The sequence below is a fragment of the Ursus maritimus genome, unplaced genomic scaffold (assembly GCF_017311325.1).
Source record: "Ursus maritimus isolate PB19 unplaced genomic scaffold, ASM1731132v1 scaffold_26, whole genome shotgun sequence".
In the NCBI taxonomy this organism is placed as follows: domain Eukaryota; kingdom Metazoa; phylum Chordata; class Mammalia; order Carnivora; family Ursidae; genus Ursus; species Ursus maritimus.
Genome location: NW_024425119.1, coordinates 25,051,376 through 25,069,608, shown reverse-complemented (window position 1 = coordinate 25,069,608; position 18,233 = coordinate 25,051,376). Strand labels below are relative to the sequence as shown.

Below are 18,233 nucleotides of genomic sequence, written 5' to 3'. Positions count from 1 at the left end.
GCAAAGCATCTGCCTTCAGCTCAGGTCATGATCTCAGGGTCCTGGGATCGAGTCCCAGATGGGGGTCCCTGCTCTACGGGGAGCCTGCTTCTCCCTCTCCCTCTACCCCTCCCCTTTGTTCATGCTCACTCTCTCTCTCTCTGAAATAAATAAATAAAATCTTTTAAAAAGAAAACTTAAAAAAAATGGCAAATAAAATGCTATCTTATTAAGACAAGTCCATTTATCCTATCTAGCCTCACGTCCCAACACTAAAATAACCCAGGCTCTTGTGGCTCTCTAAACAGTCTCTTAGATCTCCGCGCTACCATGTCCTACTGCTGCTTTTCGGCCTGAAAAACTCCTACTCACCCTTCAGGTTTAAGCTCACACACTACCACCTCCCTGGAAGGCTTCTTTGATTTTCCCAAATACGTGCTCCTTTTCCTTCACTGTGCCTCTTACTGCTCCTCCGTTATAGCGACTGTACGCTATTGCAATTCTTTCTATACCTGCAAGTGTGGCTCTCTAGCTACCTGCCTGCTGTCTGAGGGAGCACCATGTCCTCCCATCACTGTATCTCCTGGTACATGACATGTACCTCACAGGTAATTCACACAGTGAAAGAACTCCCTTGGTCTCAAGATGGAGGCGCAACAACCATCCGCCCGAGTCTCTCTTTTCCAATCCCACCTAGTTTGGAACTTTATTATCTAACTCCTAGATCATTTAGTCTCTTCAAAACAAAAACACAAATTTAGAAAGATACATGCATGCCTATGCTTATTTCAGCATTATTTACAATAGCCAAGATATGGAAGCAACTTAAGTGTCCATCAATAGATGAATGGATGAAAAAGATGTCATATATCTAGACAATGGAATATTACTCAGTCATAAAAAAGGATTGGATCGTGTCATTTGCAACATGGATGGACCTAGAGGGCATTATGCCAAGCGAAATAAGTCAGATTGAGAAAGACAAATACCAAAGGATTTCATTCATATGTGGAATCTAAAAAAACAAAACAAATGAATAAACAAAAAGCAGAATCAGGCCTATAAGTACAGAGAACAAACTGATGGTTGCCAGAGGGGAGGGGTGGGGCTGGACTGGGCAAAATGGGTGAAGGGGAGTGGGAGGCACAGGCTTCCAGTTATGGAATGAATAAGTCATGGGGCTGAAACACACAGCATAGGGGACAAAGTCACTGATATTGTGATAGCATTGTGTTGGTGACAGATGTTAGCTACACTGGTGGTGAGTATAACTTATAGAGAAAGTTGAATCACTATGTTGTACACCTGAAACTAATGTGACATCATGTGTCAACTATACTCAAATAAAAAAATTTAAAGATAAATACAAATAGTCTCTTTATTGGTCTTCTCATTTCTGGTCCCTCTTCCCTTGAAGCCAGTCCAGATACACCACTGCCACTGTGATGTTCCTAAAGTATGACTTGAATTAAATGTACCAGGTTGAACAGTTGATGATGCAAAGAATGAAAAGCTTTCTGAGAAACACCTGTTCTCAAAGCTCAGTGGGCTTACATCCAATAGGGCAAAGACAGAAGTAAATAACTGACATACAATTTATCAGGTGTTATAGAGATATATCCAATCCATGCTAATCCCTCTGCCTGGCCTGGCCTTCACTCTTAAATAGCCAATTCATATTTCACTTTATATGGGAAGCCTTCCTAATCTCTCCAGCCAGAAGCAATCCCTCCTTCCTCTGCTCCCACAGTGCCCTGTCACTCACTTATCTTTTTGTTTGAATTACAGTTATTTGTACCCATACATTATGTCTCTTACTGTGGAACCTTTCTAAGTGGAAGTGCAATATATTTTACTCACCTCTATTTTGCCACGGTACCGCATACGGTATACTGCAAATAGACGATAAATGTTGAATTATCATGATTTACCTCACTAAAACATTATGAGTCTGTGATTCCTTCAGGATCTGCCAGTATTAAGAATACTGATGGGCCAAATACATGCAATTCAGACGGAAATTTTTCCACTCTAGCCACAAAAAATAGAAAAAGTCTTTTCGGTTTGGCTAGATAATAGTGGACATATGGAGAATATCCTCAACCAGATTTGAAAGACGTGTCCAAATGAAATGGATCTCTATTGTAAAAACACAACACAAGGCAACTCCCTAGTGCTATAAACCAGGCAACCAGCCTCTGCTGACAAATACCAAAAAACGGTGAAGTGCAAACACGGTGTGGTGTTTCCATACTGGGGCCAACTCAATGGGCAAACGCTTAAGTAAGAAAAAATATCCTGTTTAATAAAAATCAAATTTAGTAAAACAAAATACTGGCACAAGATAAAATGTCAAAGATAGATCACTGAATAAGCTCTCTGATCTCTCAAATAATACAACTTGCCAGAGTTGAATACATGAAACGTACCCATTCTCTAAAGTTGACATCCAATTTCCTACGGTAGCGACACTATAAGATACCTCATCAAGCCCAAATTAGGATCTCCATTTCTTCAATTGCACTTTTTAAATGATATCTGTCCTCCCTCCACCCCATTCGTTCCCCATAATTCTTCTCGTTAAATGCCACAGTGGTATGCAGGATGAGGTAGGCAGCGACTTCACCACCACTCACCTGAATCACGAGAATGGAGGACTTTGAAATTTCATGATTTAAAATGCAGAACTAAAATTCCACTTCTCAATTTTGACTGAAAAGGAAGCTCAAATCTCAAAACTATAATACCCTTTAACAAAATGCTGTAATGATATTTATCTGCTCTTAATTGGCTTGAATGAAGTCAGAACATTTGATTATATCATTTATTTCAGCATTAAAATTGCTGAGGGCAAGAACTGTGTCTCATCAACTAATTTTGCACAGTCCTTAGAAAAGTGCATGTAGCAGCTTTTAATCTAAGGACCCGAGTTAAAGGGAGGACTGCAAGGAGGATATGTGAAAAAAAAAATGTTTTGGGAAACTCTACAGCACAATACAAATACAAGATGCTACAACTAGCATTCTCACAACAAGCCCTCTCCAAGACCAAGTCCCCCTCTACAGGAAATACGAGGAGAGCTGGATTATTTCTGCATACTTCTCCTAAAAAGATTTATGCTTGACATGCAAAACTGTAAATAATTCCTAAAAATGGGAGGAAGGGAAGGAAAGAAAGGAAACTCAGGTCAGACTAAAAGAAGGAAGTAAATTAAACAGGAGAGGAGATGTTTTTTAAATAAAATAAAGCAATATAAGAGAAAGCAAACTGGATCTCAGGGATCGAGTTCCTACTCCATCACTTACTATCTACCCACACGCCCCTGGTCACTTTTCCAAAGACTCCAGTTTCCTCATGTGTGAGCAGAAATAATAACTCACAGGGTGGCCTCAGGGATTAAATGAGATAATATTTATATACAGTCCTTAGTGTTATGTCTTATATATAGTAAGTGATAAGTGAGTGATTACTGTTGTTGATAAAATTATTATTAGACCTGTACACTGATTGGTGACATTCAGGAAGAAAAAAAGAGCCAAGAACATATCAGAAAGGAAGGTGACAGAGAGCTAAGTCTATAAATTCCTGTTGGGAGACAAAGTTTGAGAAACATAGATTACACAGAGCATTTTCATATTAAGTGTACAAATGATGGACTGTGTCTCCAGGATTGCTACAATCTACAGAACTGTAGCCAAAATCCCAAGTCATAACAGCAGAATGACAATGACCGCATGAAGAGAAAGCAGGACGCCCCCACCCCCAAAACAAGTGCTTAATGATGTATACAGAAGCCTATTTCCAAACTTTCCATTTTTTAACTTTTCCTAGACAGAATGAAAGCTAGGCTCCATAGCAAAGGCACACCAACTCTGCTTGCCAAAAATAGATGGCATTAACAACGTGCACAGTCATTTAGGTTCCTGTCATCTTGTTCTTTATTCTGGGGAAGTTGTATTTGTGGTTGATTTTAGGTGTTAAATATTTTTAATTCCATCATCTTCAGTAATTGCAAAAGTAATGAAAGTGTTGCAAAATTAGGAATCAGATGTAGAGACAGCAAATAATTGTAAAAGTTAAGAAAACAAGGGGGAAAGTAAGAGTTATAAGAGGTAGAAAAACACCGGATGCAGCCTGTGGATACGGGATCAGACTTCTAAGTTGTAACAAAGTCTACACCTACGGAATCAGTAAGAATCAGCAAAAGACAAGGAGAACAAGAAACCTGAATGTGAGGCCAGATAATCAACATCAATTTGGATTGTCAACTGGTCTGGTGATAATTCAGGAAAAGGCAAAGAGCTCGTTTAACAGTTTAAAAGCTGAGCTTAGCAGAAGTGCTACTATCACAAAATCGCCGAAGTTCAAGGCCTTTTTGAATTTACCCAACATCAGTGTGAAGGGACAGCTCCTCATGTGAACTGTCACTGACTGCTCAGGTCTTCTCTGAGACCTGTGCAGAGATCATCTAAGAGGGAAGCTACCTGTCTCAGTGGATGTTCAAAATAGACAAACTAGTCTATTTGGAGAAAAGATGCCCCAAAATTTCTACCAGCAAGAAGGTGAGAGTATATCTGGTTTCCCTCTGAGGCACCAGCTCACGCTCCTCTTTACTAAGAAAAACCTTTCAAAACCAAACCTGTACCTAGAGAAACGTTAACTTTTTTTAAACAAAGCATAATTGTCTTACAGGTATCTGCATGAGGGGCACCTGGGTGGCTCAGTCAGTTAAGCGTCTGACTCCTGATTTCAGCTCAGGTCATGATCTCAGGGTTGTAGACAGAGCCCCAGGTCAGGCTCCACACTGGGTGTGCAGTCTGCTTAAGATTCTCTCTTCCTCTCCCTCTGCCCCTACCCTTGTGCGCATGCTCTCTCTCTCTCAAATAAATAAAATCTCAAAAAATAAAAAATAAATTTTTTAAAAAGCATATGCATGAAATTATGAGCTGAAGATCCTAAAAATTTTGTCAATCAGGTGGTGGTAAATGGAATAATATGCCAACACTATTAATTTAAGCTATGTAAAAAAAAAAATATATATATATATATATACATATATATACACACACACACATATATTTAACTTTGTTATTGCCATTTTTGTCTAATTGTAATAATATAAATATATGAGCTTTAAATTCTGGTTTATTTAGTTCTTCTACTTTTCCTATTAGGTTTTAAACTTACCGACCATAAATTATCCTACTGTGGGGGTTTTCTACAATCTACCCGACTCAGACAAGGAGAGAACACTACACTCAATCTCAAATGTGCCTCTGGAACTCTATTATGAGTTTGGTCAATCAGGACATGGACAACGGAGCTGAAGTGTCTGCATCTTGGTAGACAGTACCCCTACCACTACCAAGATATACTTTCTCTCCAAAACTTTAAATCCAGTCGAATTTATTGTGATCCCAATATTTTGATAACCAATAAAAAATGTGAACTATTCTTGGGGCGCCTGGGTGGCTCAGTCGTTAAGCGTCTGCCTTTGGCTCAGGGCGTGATCCCAGCGTTCTGGCGAGCCCCACATCAGGCTCCTCCGCTGGAAGCCTGCTTCTTCCTCTCCCACTCCCCCTGCTGTGTTTCCTCTCTCGCTGGCTGTCTCTATCTCTGTCAAATGAATAAATAAAAAATCTTAAAAAAACAAAAAACAAAAAACAAAAAAAACCACAAATGTGAACTTTTCTTGAAACTGCATTAATAAAATCATTTGGACCATTCATTCAACAAAGAAGCATTTACTGAGTAGGTCTATACGAGGCACAGTGCATTTCTATGGTGCTCTTTCTATGAAAGAGCTTTCAAAGGTGCTCTAACAGAAAGTATCAGTGATTGTACTTCTCTCATTTTATATGCATCAACACTCTATTCAAAACCCTGATTCATGGGGCTCCTGGCTGGCTCAGTTGGTAGAGCATGCAACTCGATCTTGTGGTTGTGAGCTCAAGCCCTGAGTTGGGTATAGAAATTGCTTAAAAGTAAAATCTTACCAAAAAAAAAAAAAAAAAAACTCTGATTCGGGCATAATATATTTAGCTGTTTGTGGAAATAAAAACCAAAAGGTCTGAGACTATCAATCATTATCTAAATTCCAACTTCATAATTCCATCCAAAAAATACCCAATGCCAAGTGATTTTTTTAAATTACAAGCCAAAATATACAATGATTCAAACATTCCATTAGGCAAAGGAGTTAATATAGTTACAATTTCTCATTTCTAAATCCTTATGGGTATGGTACTAAGTAATAATTCAAATTTATCAAAAGTCCCACTCAGCAGTTACATTCAAATTGCACCAAGAGCAACTTTTTGAAATTGATCATCTAACATTCCAAAAATTACTTACTTACCTGGGTGTTCCTTATTTTGAAGCTCTTTCTAGAAAATTGAGCCCTAAATCTGTGTGCCAGAGAAATGTATTTTCCTAAATCAATTTTTTTGAAAAAGACCTGACAAAGACCATCAAGAATGGAAGAGAAAATAAGGATAGAGATTAAGCACAGGGACACAGGTATAAGCCAGAATGTTTGGGTTGGAACCCTTGTTCTATCATTTTCTTGTTATCTGATCTTGGTACCTCAGTTACCCTATCTGCAAAATGGGAATAATAAAAAGTACCTACTCCGTATGGTTGTTATAGGAATTAAACACCGGTAAATTAGTACATGTAAGGTTTTGACAGCAATTGGCATTATATAAAGTGTTTACTTATTATGATCATCATGACTAGATCATCTAAATCATCTATACAAATGCCTCTCCCTACTCAAAATCTTCCTTAATTGATCTAGTAGAATTTAATACCTCCCTCCTAGGCTTCCCCACAAAAGGCATGTGTATTACAGTTATTTGGGTACATTTTTTTTCTCCCATTAGATTCTATCTCTCTGAAGATAAAGACTACAGCTCATCTGAGTCCACCAGAGAGCAAATATTGTTCACTGTTGTCCTTCTTTTCCCTCTCTCTAAAGGTTCTGAACAATCATACCCTGTCAATTAGCAAACCTTTACCTGGAGACAAGAGCTTTAAGTAACCAGTGCACTTAAATATTGGTCTTACCATACTAAATAAGAGCTCCTAAGACTTAAACAAAATTTTGTGGGGAGAGGGAGGGAGGAAAGGACTGATTTAATATGTTTAAACTGCTAAGGATATTTTTTAAAACTAATTTATTTTTTTTTAAATTTCTTATGCCTTACAAGCTTACTTGCATTATTTCATTCAAAAAAGCCCATGGTACTTTTAATATAAACATACAGTAGCATAATTTCTGCATATGTCGAATCTAACCTAATCATAACTTGCCCATCTGCTGATTTTAATGTAACCCTGGGGATGCTAGAAGACAATATGCTTGCTTGATCCACCCTACACTATTTATGTAAAATAAAAATCATTTTAACATTACATTGAGATGCAAATCTTTCTGGCTTTATTTTTGCCCTCTTTTCCCTCTTAAAAAAAGTGACACACACACACACATACACACACACACACACACACACACCAAGCCTCCAACTTATTCCGGATCACTGGGAAAGCACTTGCTGAAGCATTATCCAACTTCGCTCACACAATGATGTTGCCCTTACTTTGAGAGAACAGAACTTTTCTGAAAACAAATGGCTGAATTGAGTGCATTTTCTACAAATTTTCCTTTGTATATTATAGTGTCCTACCTTTTGAAATTAATTTTTCAGCATAAAAACTGCTGAGGACACATTCATTTGCATGAATTTTCCTGGTCTCTGACTCATTTTAAAACAAACTAAAAAACAGAAGGCTGAAAAAGAATTGCACCCATTTACTGTGGCTTTTCTAATTTTTTTCATTCCTCAGTGGCCAGGCCTTTTCAAAGGAGTACAAAAACTGCACCCAATTTATTTTTCATCCTAAACACATCCCAGCCAAATGGAAAACATTATCAGCCATCTTAACCAGGAGAAAAACACAAAGCTAAGTCACATCAGACCAAGTTTTTTGTTTTTTGTTTTTTACTTTTGAGATCAGGACTTTACTTTAATGAACCTATGCAATGAACAAATGTAATCACAATTTAAAATCATATTTTGAACTAATTTCTCTTCCTTAAATAGTCACAATGATGGCTAATTCACTTATAATACCTCTCAGTTACTGGGTAGAGTATAGTAAACTTAATTGTTTTATATATCCTGAGGCATACAAAGAAAGGTCAATCAAACACAAAGAGGTTCCCAGAATTTTACATACTTAGATGACCGAGACAAAAAATCTGCACCGTGTAAGTAAAACTGGGCTTAAGCAACAATAGGTCCTGCCTTAAAGCAGGGAGACCTGACAAGCTAAGTCCCCACCCCACCCCCACCCCCTTAAGGACAAGGTCTCACTCCCCTCTTACAAACAAGAGGCATAAATCAAAACACTAAGAGTTGTCTCCTCAGACTTTAGCCGTAAGAAAGCTAACATTGAAGCCTTTTCCGAGCAACTGGCTTCTATCAAAAGTTATCACAAGTTATGTGAAACAGACAAGAGCGTTGGTTCTACATTTTACCAAGTGAGACAACAGCATCACAGTTTTTGGACAAGCCACCACTTCCAGCACCTCCAGCTCTTCCCGTCCCCCTCCCCCATTTCTTTTTATATCCTTCCTCCAAACTTGCAACCCGAAAAGTGATCCCACAAAACAAAAGCAGCATCAGTAAACGGGAGGCCACTGGTTTTGAAAATAAAGTTTGTTCTTTTGCTGTCAACCTGATAACTTTTTAAAGATGAAATACCTCCTACTCGATCGGGTACAACCTTTCCTGTTCCCTTATTAAACCACCACTCGTTTGCCCCCGAGAGTAAAAAGGAAAAAAAGGAGTGGGAGAAAATAATGTTGAAAAGAGGGTGTACGGTGCCAGGAGTAGGGGCAGATTTTGAGACCGGTGTTGAACACTCCGTGCTTTTGAGAGCTGGGAGGCTTTACTGTGTCGATCTGAGAAGTGTTTAGCAATCTGACGCATCAGTTTTTAGGAATGGTACACAAGCAGCCCCCACAATTTGAGCCATGCCTAGAATCCTTCTTCTCGGTGACATCGGCTGGAGGACGGGACGGGCGGGCAAGGGGTACCAGGAGAGGTTCCGCGACATTTGTTATTGTTTATGAAGCCCAGGCAGGGACTGGGATCGGGGTGCTCGGGGGCCGAGGAGTGAAAGGGGAGAGGAGCAGGGAAGCACAAAGATTCCTCCCAGGGCTCGGGGCTACCTCTCCGGGGACTGGGGGGCTAGTATCACCTCGGGGAACAAGAGGGCCAAGGCCGTCCCTGGAGCTTCACTGGAGAGACACTGCCAGCCGCGACATTAGCCCGGCTGTCCCTGGACACCCAAAGACACAGAAGATCTCCTCCGACTCCTGCTCGCAGAGTTGGGGCTGGCGCACCGAGCGGGGCCCCCTGCCACGGCCGCCGCGCGCCGCATCCGCGTACTCACCTGCCTCCGGTCGCGCCCGCGGCCGGCTCAGCCTCCGCACGGACCGCAGCCGGTCCGGGGCCCGTCCGCTCCCTTTTGCCCGCTCCGCCCTCGCCCCGCCCCCGGGAGGTGGCACCCGCGGCCGCGCCGGAATCTCGGGGCGGCCTTCCTGAACTATCGCGATCCCTCCCTCCTCGGCTTCTCTGTGGCTGGGCCGGTCAGACTCGGCCCTGACGTCATACGCACCACAGCCGGAAGTAGCCTTCTGTCGTCAACACCGACTCGTCTGCCCCACCCACCTACTCCTGGTGAATTCCTGATGGCTCTGGAAGAGTTGGCTGGGCAGTAACTACTTCCCTCATTCATCAACCTCACCTCACTGTACCTCTTCTCTGTTCAAAGCTGGTTCAGGCCTCTCGTGAGCATGCCCAGTGTGTTGCCATATTAGTCACGTGTCCTAAGTAACAGATTTTTTTTTTCTTAATACTTCACAACGTAATGCAAAGAATGCAAAGAATACTTCACAATGTAATGCAAAGAAATGGAAAGGGGTTTAGAGACAATCCCCACGAATCCACACTTTTTGCTGATTAGGAAAGGGTGGTCGACAAAGATGGTTTGGCTGACCAACTTGCTTAATCAGTAGCTGTGGGATCTAGAAGCCACCCAGGTTCCTTAATCCCGACTCCACACTCACCATGACTCCACAGCGAAGACTTGAAAGGGATTCAAATTTGGAAAAGCCACAAAAAAACTTGGAGGCATACATGAAAAACTTGTTTACCTTGTCTTGGAAAATCTAAAATAACTGACAGTACTGGGCTGCTTTATGTAGGATCTGAGAACTAGAAGGGAAATCCCTGCGGTGTGATTCAAAAGCGATGGCTTTGTGAAGATGATGCCTTTGACTTTGGAGGAAAAAGTTACTGGGCAAACCAAATACAGTCGTTCCCAATTATTGTCAACAAATTTATCTTCGATCTGAAAAATGGAGGTGTTACAAAATACCCTTGGCAAGAGACTACTAAGACAATATGTGAAGCTGTTATTGTGCTTGCATAAAATATAATTATCTTCAGTTTCACTAAGAGAAAGTGATAGATGCAAAAGATGTAGGGAAGCATCATGACATCACTTCTCTCTCTCTCTCTCTCTCTTTTTTTTTTTTACACCCTGTGCTTTCTCATATATAGCTTGGTAACAGAAAAAGCACTACTTTGGTAATTAGTGTATTCTTGAGGAAATCAGTTCCACCGATATCATATGGTCCTTTTGAGACTCAAATAACAATTGCCATATACGAGTATTAGGAGGTTTAATTGTGATTAAACGTGCTTGACAGAGGCCTGTACACCTCTCTCCCTCCACCACACACCTACATATATCAATGTAAATGAGTAGAATGGAGAACAGTTTATGGAGTGTTCTACAGCAAATTTATGCTTTCAAATATGCCATATATTTTTCATAGCACTGAAGTAATATGGACTAGTTCGGGGTATCAGAGTAGGAAAATATGGAGACTGAAGCTTTGACCTCCAGTTTCTAAACTGAAGCTATTCTAAACAAATTCCCACAGGAAGTTGTTGAAAGTGCCTAAACTGAAATACATTATTGCTTTATGCCAGTCAGGAAGCTTGGTGAAATCTGGGGACCTTTCTCAGAATATTGTTCTTAAATGCATAAAATAAACTGTCTAGGACTACAAAGGAGATCGATTTTATCGACATACAGTTATAAAAATACTAAAAAGTAAATTTGTGGTATAGTTATATGATAGGCAGCTTCTAAGATGACTCCCAATAGTCCTCATTTCTGGAATTCCTGTCTTGTGCAACTCCCTCTTCTTCAGTGTGGATCTAGTGACTTGGTTCTGAAAAAGAAAGTATAGCAAAACTGATGGGATGTCGCATCTCATGAATAAGTTACAAAAAGAATCTGGCTTCCATCTTGCTATCCTCTCTTGTTCTCTCCCTTGCTCGTTCTGGTGGAAATCAGCTTGCCATGCTGTGACCTATCTTATGGAGAGGCTCATGTGACAGGGAACCGGGAGAGGTCTCTGGTCAGCAGCCACCAAAGATCCGAGGCACTCGATCCAACAGTCCATGAAGAACTGCTGACAACCTGAGTGAGCTTGGGAGCAGATTATTTCCCAGGTGAGCCTCGAGGTGACTGCAGCCCTAACAGACCCCTTGATTGCAGCCTGGGAAAGGGCCCTGAGCCACAGACCCAGCTAAACCATGTCAGATTCCTGTCCCACAGAGACCGTGAAATAATAAATATTTGTTATTTAAGCCCCTAATTTGGGGGATAATTTATTACACAAAGATAACAGTTATATATTTGTGTCTTTATTAATGCATTAAATGACAAGATCAAGACCTACAGTAATTTTGGAGTAGCGATGCACATAAACAATATCTTAGATGTCTGCAACAACTTTAGTGTGGTAGAAAATATGTATGATTTCTCCTGGGGGTGAAGTCACAGGTTGCTAATATTACTGTGGTTTGCTGACTACATTCATAATGGAAGAAATGCTCATTTACAGTTATGCTTTAGTGAAAAAAATATAAATATAGATATATGTTAAAATATAAGTATATATATTATGGATATATTTGCTTTTTCATCAAATTTCATAGACCCAGAGTAAGAACTCATGGCCTAAATAACAGGTTATTTGTAGGGCCTTCCAAAACTCTTATTATCAACTCTCTCAGACATTAGAATTAAAGTTCAGATAATAAACCCAGTCAACAGATACAGACCATGGCCACTGCTTACTTTATTAACCTACGGTTGAACATGAATGTTTATCCCCTATCTTTCACTTATTCCCTCTTCTCCAAAGCTATGCTAAATGTAGATAGGCTAAAATCTTAGGCTGGAAAGTGAGAAAACTTTTTATCGAAAACCTCTACCAGTGTCAGAATTCATCTGATTTTTGTTTTCAGTATATAAGCTGAAATCGTTAGCTCCCTGACCAAAGTGACTCTTTAGTATTACCTTTACTCTCCTGGGCCTACCTCATGGTAAGTAAGCAGTGAATGCCAAATGATGGCAGTAAGTAATAATAGAAGGAAATTATTAATAAAATCTTTCCACTGGGTGAGTAAAGCTGTTTTCCTGTATATGCAGCTTTATAATTGTGGGATATGGCCAAAGCAGTATTTGGAGGCTAGTTTATGGCTTTAAATGCATTTAACAGAATACACAAAATGTAAAAACAGGTGAACCAAGCTCTTAACTCAGGAAACTTGAAAAAGCAAACAAATCTAAAGAAAATAGAAGGATGTAAAGATTAGTGCAGAATCCCTTCCGGGGTCCATGGCCCTTATGTGCACCATGTATTGCAGCTCAAAACATAATCCGTCCTAGATATAACTCTGTTTTTCAAATGGGTGTAAATTCTATTATGATTAACAAATTCAAATACAGTTCTAAGATATAAAGGCAGAAAGTAATGCAATAGGAAATTTTTTTAAGACCGAAATTGACCTATAACCTCCAAAAGGTGATTCTTTAAAAGTCAAGGAAGTAGGAAAAACCTTGGCAAGACTAATTCAAGAACAAATAGAAAAGACATAAATAGAAAGAATGATAATGGAGATGTAACTGGTACGGAAATTTTTTAAAGCATAAAAAATTGTGATTAAAAAAGAGAGAGAGACTAAAGACAAGCTGGTTGAGCAGTCCCCTCTGTGTGAATAAAAGTAATGTTAATTCCTGATTCACTCCACGTTTAGACTAAAGAGCAACTAATGTTTACTGAGTCTGTGTGTCAAGCACTGTGCTCTTGGCTTGTGCTATCTCATTTAATCCTTATATTAAGCCTGTGAGTTAAGTACTGTTATCCCATTTTCAGATGATGAAACTGAGGCTCAGAGAGCTAGAGTGATTTACCTCAGTCACCCCAGAGAGCGAATGACAAAGGCAGCCACTCAGATTCCCAAAAGAAGCACTACTGAGCAAAAGCAAAAACAAGAAATCTGGAGACAGAGATACTTGTTTTAAGTCACTTGCCTATTTAACAACACGCACAGCGACTGTTAGCTATTCTTGTTATGATAATCCCCATACTTTAAATGGGTTTAAGACCACCACCTCAAACACACAAGAGATAAGGGCAGAAATTCACTTTCAAGGGTGTTTATCCCAGCATTATTTATTCACAGCCGTGAAAAAGTTGGAATTCACCCAGATGTTGAAAGGTAGGAGTCAGTGCGATAAATTATGGCAGAGCCACCCAATGTAATAGCACGTATGTGTTAGAAATCATAAGTAGATCAATGAGTGACATGGGAAGATGTTCAGAATATATGGTTAGGTTTGAGAATCCTTTTAAAGCAGGTTGCCAAGAGTGCAATATCTTTTGTATGAAAATTATGTGAAAAATAACGTGTATATATGTAGACATTCATAATACGCACGTTCATATGCATACTCCAAGACTGAGAAGAAAGACACTAGAAGGACAGTTTTCTCTCAATGTGATTATGAAAAAAAAATTATGATTGTACAATGTTACGCTAGTAGATTTTTAAAAATTTAAAAATTTTTTTAAAGGAGAGAGAGAAAGAATAGGTGCTTTTCAGTTTTCCATGGAAATCCATTAATTTTCTTACTATGGAAAAAAAATGGAAAGCTTATGGAATAATGCCTTTCCAGTTTGACCCTAAGAGTGTTTGATTCCTGACTCCTCTTCTCACAGTCCCGACTTTCAAAGGGGCTCTTGCTCAGCCAAGCTAAGTGCAACTGCGTTTCTTTGAAAATAAAGGCTCTGTTCTGTAAGCTTTGGGGGCCTTTCACTGGACCCCTTGATCAAACACACGCCAGTCCATTCAGAACTCTCGCCAGACTGCCTTCCGCAAAGCACTTTATAAACCTGGGAACAATGACTTTTAATTGATCCCTGCTTTAATCTTTAACCTGCTTGACTAAATGGCAAACTATTGATCACTGAGGGTCTAAAGCATTCCCAGATTTGGGCTCTTTCTCCCCCAAAATGAAAAGCACCTATGTAAATCAGATGCCTGAAGAAAAGCATGAAGGAAAAGTGAAAATTACTTTATGTCGAACTTCGTGTTATGTTTATTGCTCTGCAAAGGGTAATATAGAACCAAATGGGATTTTAATTCCGAGGACCTGGTTCTGTTATTAGCTGTATGACCTAGGACAGATCAAAAGAGTTCCCTGAAGTCTTATTTCTGCATCTGCAAAATGAAGAATATCAACACAACAGTTGCTGCAAAGATGAAATGTAATTATGTATGGCAAAAGCACTTTGAGACCTATAAAACCCTATACTGGAAATAATATTAGATTAAAGATAGAAAGATCTCAATATGAATAGCTACCTCCTAGGATCACTGTGAAGATTAAGTGAAATTAAATAAGCTAAATTAAGCACCTAGTATAGGACCCAGAATATATTCACATTCAGTTCAAGTTAACTATTATCATTTCTGCTAATAACAGTATTTAGTGATACAATAAAAACACACGTTTCAGAATGGAACCCGCTTTTCTCTTGTCAACTACAAGTCAAATGGATTCTCTGCATTTAAGGAACATTTTTGATGATGTTAACATCCATGAAAAGAAAAAAAGTCCCTATCAGACCTTTCCTGCTCAGATTCTCATCTGCTTTCCATTGATTCTTAGAAATTCCTGATACTGAGCTACAAATACAGTGGATTTTCCATCTGTGAAATAGGAACTCTAGTGCATGAGTAAGATGAGGCTAAGTGATGCTGCGGTAACAGATCATCACAGAATTTTTGTGGCTTCAAATGCTGAGGATTTATTTATTGTTTATGCTTTATGGCCTTTGTAGGTCATCAGTAAGGCCATGCTCATCAGAGGCACTCAGTGTTCTAGGCCAGTGGAGAAGCCATCATCTTGAACATTGCTAGTCCTCACGCCAGAAGGAAAAAAAGATTGGAGGGTCTCAAGTAGAGATTGCTGCTTACAACCCATTAGCCAGAAGTAGTTGCATGACCCTATATAAACAAAAGGGAGCCACGGGGCGCCTGGGTGGCTCAGTCGTTAAGCGTCTGCCTTCGGCCCAGGGCGTGATCCCAGAGTCCTGGGATCGAGCCCCACATCAGGCTCCTCCACTGGGAGCCTGCTTCTTCCTCTCCCACTCCCCCTGCTTGTGTTCCTTCTCTCGCTGGCTGCCTATCTGTCAAATAAATAAAATCTTTTTTAAAAAAATAAAAATAAATAAATAAAAGGGAGCCAGGAGATAGAATCTTTGGATTCTCCAGGAAGGGGAGAAAACCAGAAATATCTGGCAATTGTACTAATGGCTACCACACATTGTATATTGGGCACGTGAAATTGTACTGTGCAAGTGCTAGCTATTACAATTCCCTTTCTCCACCTCCTAAAGAAAAGCTGACAGTTGTAGTTCCTTGGAGAGGAAAACTGCAGGACACTATGATATTTTGTGATGATACACGCTATATTAGATATGATTTTACAGTTTTAACATCAAGTTAATAAAGAAAAAAAGAAATTTGTTTGGTCTTCAGTTTCCTAAAAATGATCTTCGCTGACCTTAGAAATTCACTAATATTACAATTAAATTTTTAAAAGACTTTTTCTTTTTAAAACTGAGAAGTGTTTTTTCCTTCAATTTTGTTGTCTTCCCCATTCCTAATTTTCAGGTTGAGTACAAAAATTTCATTTTCTCAAGTAAGAGAAAGAAGCCTCCACCAAAGACTGTTTTTCATCAGAATGGTTGAATTCCACTCATAAAAAACCCATTGATGTTTAATGTAGGCAGCCCAAGAAAAGCTAAAATAATTTGAATCCATTCTAGAAAATTATTATAGTCACTTTGGTGTAAAGTACCTATTCATATCCTGTGATTCTAGCACTTAAAATTATTATACTTTAAAAATCGAATACTTTCCAGTTTTAAAAGGAATTTTAATGCTAGCACTCTTATTTTTAACAGTAAGTCATGTGTGTATAGTTTGGTTTTGGAGCTGCACTAGAATTCCTATACTTTATTTGGCTTTTCCTCTATAATATATTAGCCATTTAATATGGAATATGTAAAACAAAGTTGATTTCTTTAAAAGTAATTATGACTCTACTTCAAAGTCTGAATTGTTAGAATTAGCTCTTTAGAGACGGTGTGAGGTCTCAGAAAATCTGTAAACTAAGAGGTTTTAGTTGGGCTTTCTTTTTTATACTTTCCATCTTTGGGGGTGGAGATTTCTTTCCTTTTCTTATAGCCACCCTATTCCGTGACTCTAAGTGCAGGTCCTACTCCCTCAGTTATCTGCTTTATTTTTAAATTTATATATACATATAATTTTTAATTTGTTTTTTTAATGTTGAAATCCCTGGGACTGAAGGAACAGTCCAGATAGAGAATGTCTCTAACTCGAACCCCCATAGTGGGATAGGTGCAAGCAGGTGTTCCTACTACATTCTGAGCTTGGAGGGAAAGTCAGACATGGGGCAACTAGCAAACCTGTTTTCCATGGGTTGAAGTAAATTGTCCATGCCTAGAGGCAGAGGATAGGACAGGCCAAGTAGGCAAGCAGGACAGAGGGTCTCTACCGAGTCACATTGGATGTCGGAAAGTGGACCACATTTGGGATCCACATCTAGACTAAGGGCTGATTCCTTAGCCTTGTGGTCTTGGGCACCTTCTTTAAAATTTCTAAACCTCAATTAACTCATCCATAATAGGGATAATTGAGGAGGTCCTCATTATCAGAGGATAATTGTTACTAGGAAAAAAAATTAAGATATTGCATGGAGAGCCAGTATTTTATAGTAAATATAGAAAAAAATTATGTTACATGCATTTTACAATAAAAATATTTGTTAATTAGGGTGCAATTACAACTATATAGTACTTAGACTGGGCAAAGGCTGAATCACGTTAGGGATTTCTCTAGCATAATTTTTCTGACACAATTGTATTATATTACAGATTGACATCCTTTCAGTTGACATTGGACATTACATCACAATCATACAGAGAGGGTCACTCTTGAAAAAAATACCTGTTTGCTGAGATCTATTGATGTTCACATTTTTCTACTTCAAACCTTTGTGTTCAACAGTTTCCACTACGTTGAAGCAGTTAAAACAATTGAGCTTCCTTCTCAGTTATCTCTTCCCATTAGAGGATGCCAACTTTAGGGCAATTCCTAGAACTGGGTGAAAGGGAATGCACGTTTTACACTTCTATACTTATTGCCAAATCGCTCTCCAAAGAGTGTACTAATTTCCACTATAACCAGCACACAATACAAGCAAATGTCCACTTCCCCATGCTTGTTCATGCTGGGCTTTATCGATATCTTTAATCTTGCCCAAGAAAGACTAAGACCTTGGTATGCTGTTAGAGAGCGACCCTAGTGTTAAATAGAAGAGAAGTTTGTGTGGAGACTCATTCTGTGATAGGTCAATTGGCTAGGAATTATTTTAATGTTTTAATGACTTTTGCTTCTTTGGATGACCTTACAACAGTGGGGATTTGGAGGATGAGAAAGGCCATCTCCCTCCATCTAAGAGAGTTGTGGAGGCTAAATTAGATAAAGGTACATAAAGTGACAGCTACTTCATTGGCACACTATCAGCGTACCTTCTTCCTTTCAGCGGTGAGGCTACGGCTGAGTCAAGAGGGTAGGGAAGTAAGTCACAGATCCTGTGGCTTGCTGGAACATAGGGAATTCAAGTAGGGTCTGGGGCAGACAAGATCATCACTAATGTTGGCTGATGCTCTGTTGATCATTTTCTTTTTGCTGAGTAGTTCTGTAAATCTAGAGATAGGGATTGTG

General features: G+C 39.3%; 1 protein-coding gene across 1 annotated transcript in view; it reads right to left on the bottom strand.

The window, feature by feature from the left end:
* STK38L (serine/threonine kinase 38 like) overlaps nucleotides 1-9,538 on the bottom strand; it is an 80,962-nt gene extending 71,424 nt beyond the window's left edge. The window contains exon 1 of the mRNA XM_040642272.1: nucleotides 9,442-9,538. The gene's annotated coding sequence lies outside the window, so the exon portion shown is untranslated. The remainder of the gene's footprint in view (nucleotides 1-9,441) is intronic.
* Between the last annotated feature and the right edge of the window lie 8,695 nt (nucleotides 9,539-18,233).